General features: G+C 42.7%; 2 long non-coding RNA genes across 26 annotated transcripts in view; both read left to right on the top strand.

Moving 5' to 3' along the window:
- The first annotated feature begins 2,316 nt into the window (after positions 1-2,316).
- The window catches only part of LOC148391689 (uncharacterized), a 48,616-nt gene continuing 28,628 nt past the window's right edge, over positions 2,317-22,304 (top strand). For 3 of the 25 annotated variants that reach the window (XR_015860779.1, XR_015860780.1, XR_015860792.1), the window contains exons 1-5: positions 2,365-2,928; positions 4,506-4,741; positions 6,263-6,402; positions 7,058-7,202; positions 11,219-11,344. This is a non-coding gene — a long non-coding RNA (uncharacterized LOC148391689). The other 22 variants (XR_015860774.1, XR_015860776.1, XR_015860782.1 and 19 more) reach the window with 17 other exon arrangements.
- On the top strand, positions 13,062-21,371 carry LOC148391690 (uncharacterized). Its single transcript, XR_015860663.1, has 3 exons — positions 13,062-13,204; positions 21,155-21,202; positions 21,301-21,371. It is a non-coding gene; the product is annotated as an uncharacterized LOC148391690 (long non-coding RNA).

The following is a 22,304-nucleotide window of genomic DNA, read 5'->3' on the forward strand; positions in this document are numbered from 1 at the left end:
AGCATTCATGCTCAACTCATCCCTAAACGTGTTGGGAGTGAGTACAAGCGAGCCCTCTTGTGCAGCACTTAAGAGGCCTGGCAGCAGCCGGCGCACTGTCATAATCCCAAGGAAGATGCTAGACAGGAAAAAACAACTGCCTTTGTCCTTGAAATGTTAGACCAATCACTCCTTGTTAAATGAAGATTTAAAAAAAAAATACCTCAAAAGTCAGACCACAAAAGTCAAACGCCTCAAATATCAAATGCCTGAAAAAAAAATCTGACTCCGCAAAAGTCATACACCTCAAAAGTCAAATACTACAAATAGCAATTCCAATAATTCAAAAGCTCAAGACCTCAAATGTCAAATGCCCCAACAATCCAAAGGTTGAACAGTCCAAAAGCCAGACAGGCGCCTCAAAAGATAGCCTGTAATGTTCCATTTGGAAGCTAGCCAAACAAACAGAAAACAAGCAGCAGTGCATGTTTTCTGTCTCGCATTTTTATAGTACTTTATATCTCAATATCTTAAAAGCACATCTTGCAATCAAAGGATAAAAACGTGTCTGGACCAAGGTGAAAGCTATTAGTTTTCATAGGCCAAACACGTATCGATTATGACATTCTAGCAAAGATGAGACCAGAGATAAGGAAAGCAATGACGTCACGGGGTTGCTACTATGTTAGTATTAAGTTCGTGGATTTTAGTTGGACAAAATTCTATGATTTGTTTGAACAATGAAGTGTTTGAAATATTCAGGGGGTGTGGGCACAATTATATTTTTTAATTGAAATCGTTATCACAAAATTTCTTGACTTATATAATTATCAAAAAATGTTTATTTAGCAATTACAACGACTTAATTTACAATATTTTGTCTATTATTGTTTTTCAGAGCTGTAAATGCTAAAATATAGATAGAAATAGAAAAATAGAATTATAAAAATAGGTTTAATTTAGTGAAATGGTATAGATATAGATATATCTTGCACGTGAATAAAATGTTAATGGTATAAACGTTTTCCCAACCCTGGCTTGGCCACAAGCAAGTCAACTATTAAATGGTGCACTGCTGACACCTAGTGGCCATGACTGGCTAATACAACCATACCACTAATTGCTGCGTGGGAGGGAGTTTGAGTATACCTAAAGACATAATTAACATTTAAATACGTACGTAATTTCAGTGTATTTTTTGCTAAACGAAATAACCAAAATATGTGATTTTGTACCCAATGAATGGAATGAATTAACCTAATAAGGCGTGCAGTCATAATATTTGTGTGGTAAAACTAAATAAATATAAACTAAAGACGATTAAAATTTGAAAGACTAAATTAAAATGTCAAAACACTTTTTGTATAAATATTGTGTAACTTGTGTACCTAAAGTGGACTGAATTTAGCAATGCATAATTATAATTACATTTTGAGTTCTCCGTGGCAAAATGTTAAAAATTTGAGAGCATGTCTCTTAGATATTTTATTTTTTGACCCATTTGTTATACTGTATTGAATTAACTGCATTTATGTCTGTCATGCAATTCCATATCTGGACCACTAGATGGCAGCTTGTACCTATGGAATTCTCAACTGTATGCCCCCCCGACCCTCCCTGTAGCAGCACCCCACTTCCCCCCTCCCTCCCTCTCTCCCTAAGGCGGCTCATAAGTTTTCAATCTAATCATATTTCTCTCTATTCAGCCGGGAGCTGCTAGCACCTGCCGTTTTCCCACAATTCACTGCAGCAGCTCCCCATCGCAGTGTCATGATGAACATATGGCACTTTATTAAAATAAAAAGCAAACAAAAGATTATATGACAAAAACAAATAAAAATGAGCTAAAAAGTTGGACCTTTTACTGCAGCTTACAGAGGAAATGAATGATCACATTTCGGGCTGCATCCATCAAAACTTTTATCGATTATCCCACCGATTAATCAAGCAAGAGGAAAAGTCTTTTTTCCTTTTAACAATATCAAAGTTTTGGATAACTCATACTCATGTTGTAGTACCTGTGACTGTGGATTTAGAAGGCGGAGCCTAGTCCGGTGAGTGACGTGTGCGCCAATGAATAAAATTATAATTAGCTGTTGTTTGCTCAGTTAAGCTGCTGGCTGTTAACTGACTATTAGCTTATCTGCATCAGTTGTGGGCCATCGAAGCTCACATATGAACGAATGAGTTGGGGCACTTCACCGCTTGCCCCTCCCTGCTGCTGAGTCATCACTTTTCCAAATGAAGGAAACGTGAGAGCCATCGCTGCCCGTCAAGGCGGCTGACTTTAAAGTAGTGACCAGCCCGTCATTCGATAGCTCACTAAACCTCGAGATGATAGAGCCAACAAGCCGCTAAACACGTCTGTCTTCATTCATTAGGTGCCTCTCATCATCATCAGACCTCCTGTTTTAATGAGGCACACACACATACGCTATTAAGACTATTAAACGGACACATCTGTTTTTCATTAGCAGCTAAAGTCACCTCGACGCCGCCGTGTTAATGGAGCGAACCGAGCCCGATGAGCGATGCGCTAAACAACGCGTTGAGGGAGGAAGTATGAAAGTCAAACCTACGTTCACCTCAAACTATCCAAAATGTACTTGGGCCCACTTGACAAGTCCAGAACCTTCCGATAATGTAGACAATCGAATGTACGGAAGGGATATACTGTAATTAATGTGATGACTCCAGTGGATCATAAAAACTGCCACCTTTCACAATAGAAATGAACATAACTCGAAATAATCCACAGAGTCCAATAAAAAGTCCAATTCATTTTGCTTGCTCAGCCCTAAAAACACATCGCTTGCATTTGTGTGTGCAAACAAGCATCATTTCTCTCATGCATTTCTCTCCCTGGGCCCTTCTGCTGTGTGAGCTGGAAAATTGGGAATTCCCACGATGCCTGAACTCACCACTGTTGGGACCATGTCAGGCAGTCAGGTGAGTTTGTCTGCAAATAAGATGAAATATTTTCTTGTGTTATCCCTACGTCAAAATACTGAGGCTTACCGTGACGCTAAGCTAACAAGAACTATCTATTTAACTTATGTCACTTAAAAATAAATAATTTCCATGGCTTAATCCAATAAACCAGCTTTAAACAGTTTCTTACAATGCAGACTCGGAAGCCATTTTGGGTTCAGTCGGAGTCCCAACCAACTGAACTACCTACTACTTAACTCTACCCTAGTACCTATGGAGCGTCTTACTAACCCACCAAGCAACGATCTGGGAGACTTAGACGTGACCGACAATACCTGCCTCCTGACCGGCCGACCTGTCTACCAACTTTGTGCTGACCTAGCTACCTACCAGCTACGAGTTCCTAACTGTTTACTGACCTTATTTACTGATAATAGCTTGTCTTCTATTACATTAGCCTTATACGATTACACAGATATTAATTTTCACATGACTTCGACTCAATATAAATTAGCAGGTTCAGCGTAGCACCCGAAGGCCTTGTCGTAATTATTATTATTAGCGCTTCCAAATCTCAAATGAGCAGTCATCCAGGTAATGCTGAGTTTGTGCAATGCTAATACCCAGGCTAATAGCGGCTGGCAAGTGGAGCTAACGCCAAGCTAATAGTGGCGGTGAGGGACAATGCTGGCGCCACCGCAGGGACATGCCCGGCATCTTTGTTGGCCTTGGAGGAGCTCCCTCGCTTCCCAGCTTGTAATTAGTAGCCAGTGACAACAACAATGCTAATAATTAACCAAAGCAAACAATTCCCTTTGCGCTATGTTCTATTAATGTTTTTTTCTTTCAGTTGTCATCGCAAATCAGGGCCATGTGCTTCTTTGAGCATGAAATGATGACTGAGGCAAGATGGTAGCTGGAGGATTTTCAAACAGTAAAAGCTAATGCGTGTAAAAGCAAATGTTGCATTTAATTTAGCTTATATTGCCTTGTTATTGGGCACAGGTAGAAAACACTGCAGTTGGGTTGGGATAACATTCTCGAAACTACATAACGCATGTTTGCACTAAGATGTTGCCTGTCAGGTAAAATATCATATTTATATCTGTGTATTTTGCTACCGGTCAGCAAACTAATGAATTTAGGCAATGTAGATTGCATGATTCTTAGTTTACTGTATTCATATAATGTGCATGAACAGTTGTTATTTCCCCCTCACTCCATTATGTATAAATTGAATGACAAGCAATTAGGGACTATTTTTAGGAAATAAAATGAAGACTGCTGCTTGCATAGTTGTCTAAGATATAAAGCTTGTTTGCTTCTGGCTATTTATTGGGTCAGCCCCAATTGAATTTTACTGTAAAACACAAAAGAGAACATGTTGATTAATCGAATATTTAAGATATTCAACCAAACAATATAAACTAATCAGCTAGTTTAATGTGAATATATAGTAGTAGTATGACGTTTTATTTTAATTTTATTTTTTTGCGAGCGTCCGGTTTGGCGAAAGTGCGGCTGTGTGTGCGCCAGGTAGGTATTAGCGCTGACAGAACGACGCGTTGCTAATTGCTAATTGTGTGTCTCATTAGTGTCCGGGGTGACAGGTGTTGCGAGCGTGTCCGTCCCTCCGTTGGGCCGCTTCTCCCGTGAGTTCCCCCCCGTTCCCTCAGCGGCTGATGCTACCGAAGCTCCAGCTTAATGGCTCTCCCGGGAGTGTCCCCCTTCGGGTGGTGGCGGCGGGGGAGTCGGTCGGGGGCCTCCTCGCCTTTTTGGATACTGTTTTACAGCAACAGGCACGGGATAAATCCCCTGACTCGACGCACTGGTAAGATGGCTTTGTTTGTCGGCCATTGTGGGTCGGTTGGGCGTGTTGTTTTTTTGTAACGACAAAAATACCGTAGCTGGAACATTTGTGTTTATATACATTTTTATATATAGTTTACTACCTACTAACCGTACTTGCCCTAACTACCTATTGGATACTTGTCGCTTAACTTTTTCAGCTAGCTACCAGTGGCGTACGCGGCTAACTAGCAGCTAACCAGTTGCACGTCAATCAAACTGACAATAATGGCCAAACTGACATAATACACATTTTGAAAACGAAATAGTATTTTTCCATCAACATAACAATGGTAATATAGTATGTGATTATATTTTCCCATGTTTTTTTTAAGCAATGAATTAATTGGTGTTACAGTAAGCGCCATATTTATTAGACGAATGTTAACGTTTGATAGGGTAGGTTTACATTAAAATAAATGTAAATAACTTGCCAATTATGAAAGTCAGTTTACTTAAATTCAGGGTCTCAACTTATGTAATACTTTTTTTTTATGTCTGTCATTGAAGCTCGGAAAAGTGAGTACTGATAACAGATTATCTGTCATACTTTAAGATTTTGGTACTTGTGGAGGTTACCAATACTAGCTACCGATACTTAATGCAAATAAAACCTAATATGGAGCTACCCAACCGTCTAACTACCCTAACAGAAAAAAAAACCTGCTTGTTTGTGTGGATCTACTTGCCTACTTACAATAGATTTAGCATTTTATAATCTTTGTAAAAATATAGATTTCAAGTAAGCTCTTTTTCTTACACACTCAAACCCACAATCATCATCATCTTCATTGTGGTCTAATTGGATTACACCAGTGAGTGTGTGTGTGTTCCGAGTGTGTGTGTGTTCCGGTAATTGAGTCGGCCTTGTTGGTCAGTGGGGAATTGAAGTGTTAAATCCAATTCCGGATTGGTAGCTCTCGTTTAGAGTGTGCGTAGCGTGAGTAGCGACCATATGTCACTTGTTCCGCCGTCGTGAATATGAATGAGACACCCCAAGTGGAGGTAGCGCGGCTATCACTTGACGCTCATTTGTCTGCATTGAGCGAGCGAGGTGGCCAACACCAAGTGAGAGGCGAGTCCTAATGAAGATGAAAGTGACTCCGGAGGGGTTACCGCTCTGTATTTTTATTTTTTTTTAACCCAGCTCGCACCATATGTCCTCATGCTAAATGCCACGACAGTCTTTGGCTAGTTAGAAGGCAAGTGCAGGCCTTAATGGTCTTCACAGATCCCACATAATAATCAACATGGCAAACTTTGTCGTCAATATCTTGACTTCAAGACGCAGATAAATCTCAGCGCGTCGCTAATGAAGTGCGCTTAACATTAAAACACGCGACGGGTGACAAGTCGCTGACAAACGCCACCGAGAAAGAGTTCCGCAGGCCGTCCAATCAATCAACGCACGCAGATCAATCAAAGCGTGACGAAGGAGGAAGAGGAAGCGTCGATTGTCAGTTTTATTGAAAAATCACTCATCTTCTTCCTCTTCCACCGCCAGCGCCAGCACTTGAGGGGGTTTGAGGAGAAAAGGGAGCGAGGCGGAGGAAGAGTGATCACCACCGAGGGAGTGCGGGGTCCCGCTTTCCCATCCGGATCAATGATGCACCCCCCCCACGATTCAAAACTCACCAAAATAAAGTAAGTCGTCTGGAAGATAAATGAATGAAAAAAAAAAATCTACTAATTCTAATTTTATTTAAATATTGAAAAACTGAGTGAATTTGATAACATACTGGCCACATATATTCCCATGATATACTATTAAATAGAATTTAATGTAATTTAAAAAACTGCTGTTATTATTCATATCTTTAATCAAACTTATTAAAGATAAATTATTTGTATTTTAAAGAAAAAAAAATACTGCCCATATTTTACTTGGAGTTTAGTAAATTAAAAATAAAAGTACGTTTTTAACTTTTTTTGGGGGGTAGAAAATCTGCATATAGACTATAGGGCGTTTTAGTTTGCATTCTCCCCCAAACACATCAAAACCACTGACGCATGCAGCCGTTAGGTGGCGCACTTCTCTCACCGTATGGCCATGCGACCTCAAGGAGGCGTGAGAAGACAAACTTGGCCTTAATGAAGTAAAAAAAAAAAAAGCAAAAATGTTTTCTTCGCTTCTTTTTTCTGTTTTTGTTATCGTGAAAAATAAAATGCAACATCTGTTGTAAATACATTTGGAAACATTAGTGTGTCCTCTGAGGGCTGTGTGCAAATCACAGGCACGGCGTGAACTCATCCCTATTTGTGTGTGTGTGTGTGTGTTTTTTGTGTGCTTGCATAACAGTTTAAAGAGAAATAAAAGTGACGACTTCTTCAAAGGACACGTCGTTGTCAATATCAACCAAAGCACAAAATATCTTCAAATGCATCTTGTAGTACTTAATACAGGATGCAAGTCGATTCCTCAAGTGGTCAAGAGCTTCGAGCAAGTAAGTCACTTTAATTTGGTCAGTGAGCTAAACCGTCAAGTTTACATGCAGTGAATATCAAAAGTCTGCACACCCTGAAATTAAAATGAGACCAAGATGAATAATTACGAACCAAAATGAGATTTATAACCTGTACAAGACATTTTTTCGTGAGTGGAAGTGAAAATAATTCAAATAATCAGGTTGCACAAGTGTGCACACCCCACTGCTTATACCTGGATTCAAATGTGCATGTAAGGATATTCCTCATGCTTTCTGTTTTCAGTCGTGACCTGGTTTTCCGATCGTTTCCTCCTCCTCCTCCACCTCAGCCTGGCCCGGGTGGGGACGCTCACAATTAAGGGCCACGCTCAGGGAGGGCTTGACAGTCACAGGAGCAGATGTTTTTTGTCGTTTTTACCTTCATAAACGGTGTGAAATGACAGCGCCGACCCCCCCTTCACATCACAAACACGTGTTTGCGTGACTCCTTTGTGATGTATCTCCAAATTAATAGCAAATTGGAAAATAAGAAAACCATCTTTTGGCTTGCTTCCAAATTGATGGATCAGTGTGATCCAGGAAAACTTTTATGCTACTTTGGCGGCATTTCCGGAACAAATGTCTCATGTCCACGGGTGCCTCTGACTTTATTTTGAAAGGTTATTAGGATCTACAAAATAAGAGACAAACCAGGAGGACCACACTTGCTTTGTCCCCCTCCCAGACATCAAAAGATGGATTTATTTTTCCCCCCATGGCGTCCCTATGCCTGCTCCTCTCCTAATTATTCCAATTATCACGGCGCAAAAAAAGAAAAATCCTGATTAATAACCGGCAGGATATTGTTGTGGCAATTTGCCATATGGCGCCGGGACTTGCACGCCGTCACCATGCCGTCATTAGCGGCGACTAATGTTTGTCGCAGGCGTGCAGCCGTGACGAGCGCGGCTCCCGCTCACCTTGCAACCCCCCCGATGGGAGGCAAGGGGGGGGGGCTGGACGGGATGCTTAGCATCCTCACGCCTTACCGCCTCAGTGAACAAATCGTTCAGCCCAAGCGAGAAGAAAGTAGCACCTGACCAGTGCGTTGTTAACGTCAATGTCCTTTGGAAATGTGTGTTTAGATTTGAAGCAAATGGCAATATAATTACTTTGTTTTGAGAAGAAGTTGGAGAAAGTTGGAAAACTCGTGAGGAAAGGTCCCACTGTATTTGGTCAGATATCGTTCTAGTCTCGCAAGTTAGCTTCATGATTGCCACCGCTAATGTACACACACATTTGCGCACACTTAGGCACACATGCTCACACTTGGGAGCAGGCAGTCAAAGGAGTCGACTGCGAGTCAAGCGTTTCCCCGGCGAGAGCTCTCTTGTTAAGACCTGTTGGTATTCTCCAGATGGCAATAAAAATGCATGAGCTTCCAGAGCTCATCCACCAGAGAGAAAGACAACAACAAAAACCTCTGAGAGCGAGCGCGAGAGGGGAAAAAAAAAAGAGCTAGAGAGTCGCCAAGTCCGTCCTCGGAGGAGCTTCAGATGAGTGCGGATGTGCATCTTGTTATCGCTGGCCGTCGACTCAGCGCTTCTTCTCCTCCTTGTTGAGAGTAATACTCGAGATGAAATGCAGGACGAATGCCGGAGAGAAAAGTTTGGCGAGAAACTTGCCGGGAAGTGAGGCGCGCCCTTGAGCAGGAACGCAATGAGACGTCTCATGTTTGATTGACACTCTACCCCAGAGGTAGCAATTAAGCAATGCGGTGATTGGGAGGCGACACAGTGGACAAGTGGGCCGACTCACTGTTGTGAGTTTGGACGTTCGAATCCCAGCTCCATTTTCCACTGAGTACGCCAGTTTCCTCTTTTGTTTCAAAAATATTCATTTTAGGTTGACTCTGAACTAGGAATGGGCGAGAACTAGTCGTGGGGTGTGCAGGTGAATGCCTGTCTAGAATTGTTAGGATTCACAAGTTAATTATTATTCTAGGCCTTGGTCTCAACTGGTCTTTTACTTAAAAAGATAAATAAATGTATTAATATAGCCTACAGTGAAATAACACCCACTCCCAGGCATGTAATATGAGCTGATATTTCAAAAGCAGAGTTCAGGCAGCCTCATAGATTGCCGGTGTGTGATGTGATGTCAAGAAGGCGTTGATCCGGGCAGAGGCGCCGACGAGGAGGATATGGGGCTTTTCATAGCCGTAATTAAAACAGCCAGATAGATTCGGTAATTGAATAAAAAAAAAAAAAATCCGGGATGTAAGCAACATCTGCGCCAGGCGCATAAATCAGCCCAACGAGAGGCTGCAGACGCCATAAAAAGCAGCGTGACGACGACGGCGACGAGCTGACGGATGACATTCGCCGACAGATAACGCTTGACGTGAATGCGAAACACACAACGCAACACGCTCACGGAATACTGACACGCAACGGTCGAAAATGTAAATACCACGCTGATCCAACAGGTGGAGCGCTAACCCGTCGGACCCTACGCCAATTTTAGCCAATCGGAAAACCGAATAGGGTCTCTAGGTTGTGTGGCGAGTTTGTGAAATACAGTACTTGTACACTTTAATCCCCCCCATCTGCTTCCGAGAGCATGTCACCCCTCACCGTGACCAATGGTGTCATTAGTTGATCGAATATTTAGAGCGTGCGAGCACGTCGGGCCTCTTCACCGCGGCGCCGCACCAGGTCATGTGACATTGATGCGCTTAAAGACTTGAGTGGGTGTGTTTTTATTACTTCCAAGCAGCGGTGGAGGACTTGAAGTGAGTGAAGTTGTTGCTTCTGGGCAAAACATGCTTGTTTTATTAATGAGCTTAAAATAGCAAACAAGAAGTTTGAAGTTAGTGGAATTGGCCAACCTAAACATTTGATTGAAATTTTGAATCCACCCAATTTTTTTTTTTTTTTTTTATAAACAATGTCATCCAAGATCACTTTGAGAGATTGGTTTTTGGACACATTTATACAAAAAAAACACTCCCACTTGATCCTCACAAAACAAACAATGCTGAAAGCAAATTTAAAAGTATAAATGCACCCCCCCCCCCCTTTTTTTTTATTTCTACAGTCACAGCAAAGGGCGTTTAAAAAACAGGCGTGGTGATGCACCGGATCATCAGCATTAATTGGATAGCGAGGGAGGACCGTTAGGCAGCCTCCATGGCCGTAAAAAGCCCCAAAATAAATAGTGGCGAGGTGAAACTCGGGGAGGAGACACCGGCTCGTAAATCGCGGCGTAATGACACGCTTAGCCATAAATGCCTAAACAAGGGCCCATTAAGGCACGCGTGACTTCTTCCTGATGTCTGTGCGGCAGATGTTAATAATTTCCACACAAACACACCAACGCTTAGTCAAATGTCAAAAAAGGGTCAGCCGTAGCATTTTGTCCATAGCCATCTTAAGGTCCATCTTCTTTCTCACGAGTAAGACAAAGCGTGTGCGAGATCTTAAGCTTCATACAACAGAGGGGGAAAAAAAAAAACACGTTTTTGTATCCTCTCAACGAGAGATAACATCAAAATATCGATACGTTCCGGTTCTGGCGTGATTTATAATCCGTGACACGATGCCATCAACTTTGATCTTCAAGGCATCAACAGTGAGATTTTATCAGCCGCTTGTTAGCTTCCGATATGCTAAAATTCCGTTTTGTTGTCTTCGTCGTTCGGTTGTTGTTTGTTATCGTGAGATGATCTGCTGCCACGTTTTACCTGCTTGTTATGTTGTGATAATCCAAATGTTAATCATGGGATGAAGTTTTAAAAAAAATCCTGCTTTTAATCGTTAGCATCGTCTAAATGATGAAAATCCAATTTTCATGCATTCAGCCGTTAAACAGCTTTTCACCGTATTGAATTAAAATCATGCCAAATTGAACATTGTCATTTATAGACCTTTTGAATTTGCCCTTGTACATATTTTTCCTGTCAACTGGAAATTTGCAAGTCGTAAAACACACTTTTAGAAAGCTATCAAAAGCATTCAAATTGCCAATAACTATTTTTTTTCCTCCCCCTTTAGCCAGAAATGTTTCCTCTTCAAAATGTTTCCGGACTGGCCTTAAAAAAAGCAAAACAAGCTTTTATATGGAACCAGCTCATTGAAGAGAAAATTACTCAGAGGTCACAAACTACATTCCTTGAAACGGTAAGTTGTACTTTTGTAAGTTTTTATCGAAATCTATACCAGTTGGTAAATGTCTTTTTCATGAAATCTGTCATTGGTGTAAAAAAAAAAGTTATTGAATATTGATCTAGCTTGAGCATGTTTTAAAAAAAAAAAAAATATTGAATTACTTTTATTGGCTTTATTTGATTAATTAGAATAAAACTGATAATAATGAAGTTACAGATTTGTTGTCACCGCTGACTCACAAAAGTTAAAGGGGGGGGGGGGAAGTTAAGTCGGTACTGACATGAATCAGTGCCATACATTACGGCTCGACTCCGACACTTTATGATTGTAATTAGAGCAGGTGGATTATTGGAGCATGTTATGAGACGCGCTACTTTATCGCCCGGTGTAAATCCACAATAGTTTTTATTGTCAAAGAAAATAAAAATGGGGAATTAAAAAGCAAAAAAATAACAGCTTTTTCGTCTGAATAGCGAAGGTCATTTAACAGTAAAATAAAAGTCTCATTACGAGTTGAAAAGTGACACTTTTCTTTGTTGTCTGGACACAAAAAGTGAATGCGAGCAGACCTTGAGATGTTGAATTGTTTTCTTGTGACGAGCCACGCCGTTTGGGATTTATCTCTTTTTGACGTCTCTTGTTTTTGTCCTCAAAAAACATCTGTCAGGAAATTAGGAAATATTAAAAGTATTTTTCCTTCTGTGGCTGCAATACAAACAAATGCAGCATGTGTGTCACCTAAGAAAACAAAACATTTCTGGAAACAAGTTATTTTATAGTCTCAAAGGAAATTCCGTCTATTTGTCCATTTTCAGAACTGCTTAATTTTCCTTTGGCTTGTGTTCTTTGCCGTCGTGCAGTACAAGTTGAATTGAGCCCGCTTCTAAGCCCCTTCCACTTTAGCCCGGTAAACAACACAAGAAGGTAAAAATAACCGGCGACGAGCCACAATAGTTTACGAAAGGCGCGACAACAGACGGGGACCGGATTTGGAAGCGGCGAGCCTTTCTAAATCCGTCGCTCGCGTTCGCCCGTGATGGACTTGGCGTGAAGCGGTGACTCCGTCTTGGACGTCGAAGAGACAGTTGCGGAAAAGCTTCTGCCAGTCACGCACACACATGTTCACACGCGCGCACACGGCGCCGGTACCTTCCAACCTGCCGCGCCACACTGGCCCGCGAATCCCGGCACGTCGGATCCCCGCCAGGTAATTACCGGTTAAAAATATTTCATCCCATTGTGTGCAAACAAAGGCGGCGGCGCGGTGAACAGCGACAAAGAGCTGCTTTACACGCGTTTTTTGCTTTTTCTTCGCCTCCAAACGTCGCCTTTGTTTGCCGCCGCGATGCTGTCGCCGCAGCAAATTTGCAGCTATTTCATATTTAAATGCAGCTGTCATACGCTCCGGCAAAAGAGAGAAAAGCAGGCAAAAAAAAAATGGAGTTTGTCGATTTCCCTCGTGGCTAACTTTCACTCGAGGATAGTTCGCTACTACAACCCACCAGGACGTCGTAGAAAACCTCAGAAAAGTCTCAAATTTATTTTAGATATTATGTATGACACACTTTTCCACTCTATTGTGTAGAAAAAAAAAAAGCTCAGATAAAAAACAGGGACTTCTATCTTTAAAAGATAGCGGCCCTGTCACTAAGCTAGTTATGCTAGCAGTTTATTTTACGCGTGGCTAAATAAGCTTATAGGACTTGTGGAAATAACTGTTGAAGTTTGTTTTGTAAAAGTTTGCCCTTGTGACAGCGACTTGACGAGTCGCCGCCAGTTGTGCCGTTGATTTCCATACGTCTGCGGATAGATGATTGACAAGCGCCTCCTTTGCCACGCGACCTCGCCATATGCTGCTAGACGCAGCCTCGGGTAATTATTTCCAGACGCGATAGTTTTTCTTCTCTTTACGCGCGTTTACTCGGAAAAAAACAAAAAAAAATGACCAAAATACTATTTAAAAAAAAATAATACATTCACCGTATGTAGGTTATCATGTCACATCTGTTTGTTTGGAAAGCAAATGAAAAGGGGACAAATGTACATAAAAGCGTCTGGATGATGAAATAGGGATTAATTTAAAGTTTTTTTCAAAACTGTATTATAATAAAGGCCATGGATTATTTCTATTTTTATTCTTTTATATTATTTCTTGAATAATTGTAACATCTGCACGATTGCACTTCAACACTTAAGTCATCAAAATATAACATAATGCATCGACTAGAAAAATAACTTGTATTCAACCAATCCACATAATGTTGCGTTACAAGAATCCGTTAGCTTAATGATGACACATCATGCAAAACACCATAGACAGGCCAATGAAACTAGCCTCAGTGACTTGTAAACCTTGAAACAACTTGTATTTGAACACAAACGGTGGCCAAATAAAGAAACAAAACGAGCAACAATAGTGTCATATATTCTTTGTGAAAAACAAAACAAGCCAATAGTGAGCGATATCAAGTCAGAACAAGTCTAAACATTGTATTATGTGACATTATAGTCATAGAACGATACAAGCTAATCAATACCAGCAGCCATCGCATGATAGCAAAGCGATACAGGCGCTCGGTGAGTGATATGCACGCCGAGCAAACCTCAGTATAACCGAGCAATGGTAAGCAATACGGACAGAATATCCTAAGCCGTACTGGCCAAAGCGGAAGATACGGGAGGCCCGCGAGCTATATCCACGCGCGTTTGAATCCCACTAATTGCCTGGCCACTACGCCGGCAGCAGAACACAGGCGCTGGCTGCCGGTGTGGCTTTCTACAAAGACGAGGGATCAACTTCACAACAGAAGAATGCGGACATTAGGAATTATCAGGAGAAAACAGGAGGGCGGGAAGACAAAGACGCGTGCTTACTGACACACATCAGTGTGTGCGTGTGCGTGTGTTTAATGCTGTAAAAAGTGCCTTGACAAAATTTACTTCAAAGCATTTAAGGCATCCCACTGAGGATTTAAAATGATCATTTTATGTGTAGAAGATGACAAAAAGAAAGTGTAGTTGTAAAACTGCACTCCTTACTATTATTCATATAATTATAATTTGTTGCGAAATTAATTTCAAGACACTTGTCTGTAAGGAAATTTAAAAAAAATATTTTAACGTAATTGAAAGCACTATATTAATTATTTTTCATTATTTTATTATATTGTAAGTCCAGTGTGACTATCAAATGAAAGTGTCAAATAAATTGAGGCAGATAAAGCGATGGCAGTGTCTAAATGAAAAGAATCCCCCCTGGGAGTTACACACACACACACGCTCACACGCACACTCCCAAGCATGCACGCACACGCTCTGATTTTTTATTTGGTGTTTAATATGGTCGCCCCCTCATTGTGCAGTGAGACCCGCGGGAGAATGCAGCACTGAGGATGCCATCCCCCTAGAACACAACAACACAACACTTTTATTGGCAGTGCAGTGGGGAGGTTTGATTTTTTTTTTTCCCCCACCTTGACGTTAGGTGGCGCTGCAAGTCTTCCCAGTGAGGCTGCCTGCCTTCAACGTGTCACATGGCAGTCGGGAGAACTTTAGAATATCTCAACTAGACGGAGAGAAGGGGAGGGGGTGATGCATGCATTCGTAAAAGTATCTTAAAAATGAATAGAGTTAAAAATGGGGGAATAAATGCTCTTAAAATCTAATTAAAATTAACTGTCTGTACGGAAAATGTCAAAACAAAATAAAAATGTCAAACTCGCATAACTGCTCAAAACTGTGTGGCAACTGTGCTAACCACTAGCCTACCGCGCAGGCCAAAAAGTGACCATATTAGTTTCTGAAAGTTAAACGGGTGAAGTTGGGATTCAAACCCAGAACCCCAAACAACCGTTATATCAACTACAAACTCCAGAATTCTGCGGGGCGAGGCATTTATTTTAAAGACGTGTAACACAATCCTTTATTCAGCTAGCGACGTGGCGTAAATCAGGGAGCGTTCGGATAAGACGCAGCGGCGTTAGCTTGGCTCGGCGGCCAGCTGCCGGTAATAATTTAATGACGTTTCACAGGCGGCGAGCAGATGTGGCGTGAGGGATTATAAAGTTGCTCCAACTTTTAACAAGTGCTGCCAGCCAGCTAGCTAGCGCATTTACACATCCTTCAATTGCGCAGCTATCAATCAAAGATGTTCCTCCCCCCCGGGGGAGCGTCTTTACATGCATATTTATCATCACCGCATGCTAATTCCAGCGTCGGCTTCACGCCTGCTAATTGTTGACGTCCCTCCCCGCGTGCGTCTTCGCCACTCCTTGTTTCTATTTGCGGGAACGCCGCTTTAAGACGTACTCAAAGCGCTTCACCCCGGATTCTTCTTTCACCGACCGATGACATCATCAACCGGGGATCGAACTGCTAACGTCTGTATTTGACCTTCCCCAAATATGATGAATTAAAATCGCAATTGATGAATATACTGTTAATATCTGATTAGTTTTATTCACCCTTAAAAAGTAGAGGTAGTTTATTCAAAGTTTTTGAGGGCACCCCCTCGGGGACGAGACATTATAAACCTCTAAAAGTACAGTAATCTTTTTTTTTTTTGGTACCTGACGGGGAGGCGGATTGTTTGAAGCCGCAAACCTGGCCGGCGCTCACAGCACTATCACTTTTTTTATCATCATTTGCCAAACAATTAACTGCGGAAAAAGTTTACGCGCCATATTGTCATCGGCATGCATTTACATCGCAAAGAAGCTAAGTCACACGCCGGCATAAATTCTCCTGGATGAGTGGGAGATCGCGCTCCGTTTTGCTTTCTTTGCCTTCTTTTTTTAATCTTTATCTTTTCCGCACCTGCCGCCAAGCGTGCACCTCCGGGGAGGTGACGCGTTAAACAAAAAACAAAAAATGCAATTTGCGATTTTGCTGCGGCGCAAAATGGAGGACAAACAATGTTGGAAGAAAAAGAAGAGGAGGATGGACAAACAACATCCCTCCAGCCGGCGCAGGTGTGAAATTTCAAGGACAAACTTTTGTTGTTTGCGCTTGTTTGACAGCCAGATATGCCACAGGGGGCGACATTGTCAAAAGAACCCATTCCAAAGCGTCGTATGAGTGAAGCTAGTCAGTACTGTCGGGTTTGATAAAAGTTTTTAGTTTACATCAACAGTTTGGAGAAAAAGTGGAATGCTCGGGTTAGGGTTGTACTCAAGTGTTATGTGAAATGTAAATCAATGGTTGTCAGTCCACGCAAGCGAGCGCGGCGACACAGCGGCAGCACAGGTGCGTAAAAAATGCCAAAATGAATCATTAATGACACCGAGCAGCATTATAAGAGGAAATCAACGGGCGTACCTGCTCATTAACATGCGCGCCGTAATGCGCGGCTGTGTAATTAGCCGCCGCTACGCCGCCGCACGTTAGCCTTAGCTAGCTCACGCACGCAACACCTGTTTTTGCTTCTTTCACCGCGTTATTTTCTACTTTTAGAGACGTAAAATGCTTTCTTTTGTTTTACATTTGACAACAGACGCTCGCTTTGCGGAAACTTCATAAACGTAACGGTTAAAATTCGGTACTGAAAAAACTTGAAGAAAGAAAAGTCAGGGGTTAGGCCTAACAAAAAGCGAGTCAGAGAAAATGGTCAGAACATTTAATCAAAAAGAAGCATCCAGTCGATTAATACGAGTTTACTCTCAAACAAAATTATGAAAAAATACAAATAACCTTGCTAAACTGCTTTCCTCTTAGACCAAGCTTTGGCTTTAGCGCTAGCTTGTCACATCTTACAACGTTTCAGAGGGAACACAACTCCAAATTGCTGGGATTAGTATTTAGAGAGAAAAAAAACGTGAATTGGTTAATATGTGAATAGTGTAGCGCAAATACGAGCGGTATTACCGTATTTTATTTGTCGGCCAAAAGTGCAAATGACACGCGTGACACCGTCTCTGGTATCTCGGCCGCCATGTGGCCTGAACCCAGGCCAAATCCTCCGCCGCTAATTTTTACTAATTGCCTGTGCCCGGCCAAGGCGTTTTTAGCGGCGTTGGCGTCACGGGAAGCTAATGAGAGCTAAATAATGTATGTGAAGCACTCTAATTGCTTCATTTCTCATTTTTGCAGCGCGGCGCTCGCACGCCAATCTGCTGGCTGGCTGATGGTTAATACTAATAAGTGCCGCAGTCAGTCAAACGGCCGCAGCATCCTGGCACGCTCGCCGCGCCGCGACGCATTGTGGCCCACAATAGACGGCGGATTCACGCTTTTATTACCCAGCCGCTAATCCTGCGGCTGGGCGGAGCGTTAGGGGATGAATCTGAACTGAGATCAGTCGGCGCCGTTGAGTATGTCGCGTACACAATGTGTGTAATAATTGTCGCCGACTAAAAATGTGAATGATAATCTTCTGTACGTGTTTCTGCTTTTGTTGAATCATTCGGGTTAATAAGTACTCGTGTGTAAAGAAAGGGACCTATCTGATGGCGTAAGGATGAGAGCCACGTTGAAGCCGCTACCAGAAAATAAAAATGGCAAAAATGTAAGGAGTCGAGTCTTTTACATTAGAATTTTACTTTGAAATATTTGAAATGTTTATTTCTTCGCTTCAATATTACTTTATAAGTGAATGTGATGTTTATACATCAATAAATAGGCAGATAAATCAATCAATAGGCTGATAAATAGGCAGATAAATGAATAAATAAATATAATTAAATAAATATGCTCTTTTTTCATTTATTTCATGTTTCACATTTTATTCTCTTTCTTTGCTTAAATTTGAATATTACTTAGTAAAGCTAAGTAGGCCCTACCTGAATTAAATTGAATCACTCATTCGACTTTTTATCTAATCCATGACTCACCCGGCCGAGCTGTTCATTCAAATCAAACGTGAACTTTGGCATGCAAGTTGTTCCACACTTGTGTCAAGCGACCCACGTCAGTTCAGACATGAGCAATCGCTAGCGCTTTAAGTTGACTGAAACGAGTCAAGCCATTCACTCGCTGCCATTTAGTTTTTTTTTTTTTTTGCCTGATTGACTTCACAAAAGCGTCTCAACAAAGCTCTAAAAATACATCAACGCTCTCGCCGTGCATTAATGACAGCGCAGCACAGTACAGCGCGCCTTTAATAGGATTGCGGCTCTATAGCAATTTGTCAAGGCGCGCATTTTTGGGTAGACAAATATAGTGGCGCAGAATAGTCAACAGGATTAAAGCAAGCGTCACCTAAAGAGGCTCCTCGATGTGTCGTCGATAAAAGGATTTTTCATTATTCGTGCTACCGCTCTTTATCTGCACGTCAATCTTGTTTGTCTATTCCCCCGTCTTGTTATTTTTAATGGATTTAACGCAGCGTCTGCATTTAGATGAGCCGCTCGCTCGCCTCGGGTCCGCGCCGCCTCGCTAATATGTGCTGAACTCCTGTAACGCGCCGTCGTCTTCGATTAATGCGACAGGTTCGCTCATTTTTACTTGCTAAAACGACAATGGCGCTCGGTAAACTTTGGCTCGGGTCGTGAAATTGCGTAAATGTTATTTAAACGCTGAATGATCAAAATGTTTAATAGTCCAGCGTGGTGGCACTTGGGCTCCCTCTTGTGGTATGCGAAAGAATGACTCTATTTCTGAAAGATGCAACACGGAGGCTCGACTGTGAGCCATCCCCTCCGCCGAGGCCGCCTTGGGGGAGGTAATGATGCGTGTATTGCGGTGTGCAGTGAAAGCTAAAGCAGGTCAAGTGAACATCACGGCGGTCCTGTGGGATGGGGCGGTGGACTTTATTCATTATATATTCTTCTATAAGTCCCCCGCGTAGCCAGTGGCGGGGGGGGGGCGGAGTCCTCCCGCCTCCGGCTGCAGGTGGCGTCTGCGTTACAATATTAAAGACTTGGCACATGCCGTCGGTTCCCGTCGGACACCCCGCGTCACCATCAGTCCAGTGTAAATAACAGGAAGTGGCAATGCATCAATTGTTAAGTGCGCCAAAAAAATCCATGAAGTCTCCAGTCCCTGCCTGGAGTTGCTTCGAATCATCGCTGGCGCGGTGACGGGTTCATTCGGCGATTAGCGACAGGTGGCCCAACGCCACCTGGGGGGCTTGTTTCGAGCACCGACTCGCAAGTGGGACGACTCCGATGGGGATGGGCAGAGGTGACGTTTTCAATAATGCACGAAATTCTTCGCTCATGCGTGAATCGCCAAAGCTCAAACTCCTCCCGTCAACCTGCTCCGTATCTAAAAAACACCAAAAGTCGAGTGTAGGGAACCTGGCGACGCCACCGGCCCAACCTCTCCCGTAAACATGTCGTTTATTTCCCAAGCCTGTCGGCGTGAGGATGTTAATTTGTCGGCAAGGAGGCTGGAAAACATCTGCGGCGGCCAATAATAACCGGAAAAAAATGACAAAAAGCAGCAGTCAATGGAGGGAATGAGCTTTTTTTTCCCCCCCACTGACAAGCAGCTCATTGCTTTTCCCATCATGCATCCGATCGGTCATTGAGAAACACAAATAAGTCAAGTCGACCATCTGCTTGTTAGCGGTAAATATAAGAGTGGCTGTTTGGAAATAAACAATAAAACGAGTGTGACAGGCCGGAGAGCACCTGAACGGAAAATGTAATATTTGATGTCGTTTAAAAGCGGATTTCTGTCAAGTCCTAAACAAAGCTTGTCTTTAATTTATTACCAACGCTCGCGCACACACACACGAGCGCAATACTCGTCTTGTCCTCATTTTCTAAATCAATAATCAGCCCAGCATGCTTCATTAGCGGTGACCAATCACAGGCGTGCTGAGGGAATCTCATCTTACAACAGGAGCCTTCGCGAAGACATAAACCATCTGCTACTTGTACAAAGGAGGGGAAGAGAGAGAAAAAAAAAATCAAATTAATCCCGTCATATCATGCATTCAGATTTTAACGCAATTAAAGATGTTCTCCTTCCCCGTCTAATCGTCGATACCGCCGTGATGAACTTTGCGAGGCTTGGAAAGTTTACAAGTCTTTGCGCACTCCAGCGAGCCGTTAGCGCGCGCAACGCTGGCAGCCGCCACGCTAACGCTTATTAAGCGTTCCATCACGGCGCCATTTCCCTCAATAGAGGACTCAAAACTCCCCAAAAAAAAAAATCATTGCCAAATCATTTGCAGCCTAGTTTTATCTTTTTTAATATAAGAAATAAACAGCTGCCAAATAAGCGCTTTTAAAAATGAAGGAAGAGGAATAAAATAAACATTTGGAAATCACCTTAATTAAGCTCGGGGACGGCTGACCTCCCTCAATGCTAATTTCGCTTTGAAATGTGTTGTTTTGGGAAACCCCCGAGGGCGGATATCAACGTATTCGCGACACGGAGCTACGCTTGGCCTCCTCGTACATATCAAAACAGATTTTATCTTATGCACTTGTTAAAAAAAATAAATTAATCCATTGTTTTCTCGTGTACCTCAAAAGAACAATATACCTTCATGTCTTGCGCTCTTAGGACTGACTACTAGACTCCCGTTCGTGTCCCGCGAGGTTCAAAAACTTTTTTGTTGGACCATATCTCCAAAAGTGAGATTAAAATTGGTGTCCACAACAATTTGATAGTTGTATCCCTCAAGGTAGGATAACCAACCAAGGCCGTTGGGTGTCCTTTATTTGTCAACACTAACCCTGGAAAAATAAGCTGAAATGCAACTTGATCGTGGAGTGTAGGCCCCGAAAAAAAAAAAAATCTGCCATAGAATCTTCAATCGTAATCAAAAGTTGATCTGCATTTTTGTAGGGCATTCAAGTCGAAAAGTTTTCAATTTGCTGTCCTTATTGTAATTATCAGTGTTGTATTACTAGTTCTGCTCTCCCTCCTCAGCTCAATTTCCATGTGCACTCATTTGTGGTCCCCCGTGAAATTCGCAAGGTACCCCCCCCCCTTTTTTTCCCCCTCCAGTACCGGCGACCCAAGCCAAGAGCGCAATGAGCTCATTGTTACGCTCCGACTGCTGCTCTCCATTTCAGAGCTATCAACAGCTGTCGATCGCCGAGATGTCCTGGACCCTGTCCATCAATCAGGGGTCTCATCATCAAGGGGGGGGGGGGGGGTATGCAGGTTAGGTCCGAAGAGCAGCCAGGTGTGAAGTTGATCTAAAATAGTTAAGAACAAACTGAAAGACTGCAAGGTAGAAAAGATCGTGAAGGTTGGTGTTTCGATTAATACGTAATTGTATTTATTTTCAATCGGCTTGTTTTCTTGCTGAGCCCGTTCCTGAGTGACCACAACACACAGATGTTTCCCTCAAGGCCCATCAATTCCTGTGTGGCACCATCCCGCCATGAAACTCCAAACAAGGGTGGGGACTCTGGGGCGGGACATTAGAAAAACAAGTCGCCAAGCGAACCCCCCCCCTTCTCAACCACCCACCCGGTGCCGTGGGGGTGCCCCGCATACACCCGGGGTCATCTGTATTCCGCCCGCGGTACGGCAATATTGATATTGGCAGGCAGGCGGCTGATATTGGCTATGTAATGACGCAATTAAAACCGCAGCCATTTTACTATCATTGGCAAGAATGCGCGTCCCCCCCCCCCCCCCCCCCCCCTTCTCTCTCGGCCCACCTCATTCTCCCTCCTCTCCAAATATGATTTGGAAGCGAGAGGCGGGAGTTTTCCGCAGAGAACTCGTAATAACTGGGATTCGTCTTGTCGCATCAGCGTCAGGTTCGCCTGCCAGTACGCTTTATTAGAGGCGAAGCGTGAACTTTCAGCAAAGATATTCGCCCCCGTCATTGGGCTTGCGACAAAAAGGGAATACAAAGACTATGTTGGACTTTGCCTAAAAAGAAAAGATCAAACTGTACAAAATGATTGAATATTTTTGTTGTTGTTTTAGCAAATACCCTTGCGCCGTCATTCACCTTGCAGAAACAAAAAATCATTTTCCCTAACTGCACTCGGGTTGAGAATCAAATCTATAACGAGGCACAAATGTTTTTCTCGTCCATTATTGAAGTCGAGCATGCGAA

Source organism: Syngnathus floridae, chromosome 10 (genome assembly GCF_059516105.1).
Source record: "Syngnathus floridae isolate MCC-2025c chromosome 10, RoL_Sflo_1.0, whole genome shotgun sequence".
In the NCBI taxonomy this organism is placed as follows: Eukaryota; Metazoa; Chordata; class Actinopteri; order Syngnathiformes; family Syngnathidae; genus Syngnathus; species Syngnathus floridae.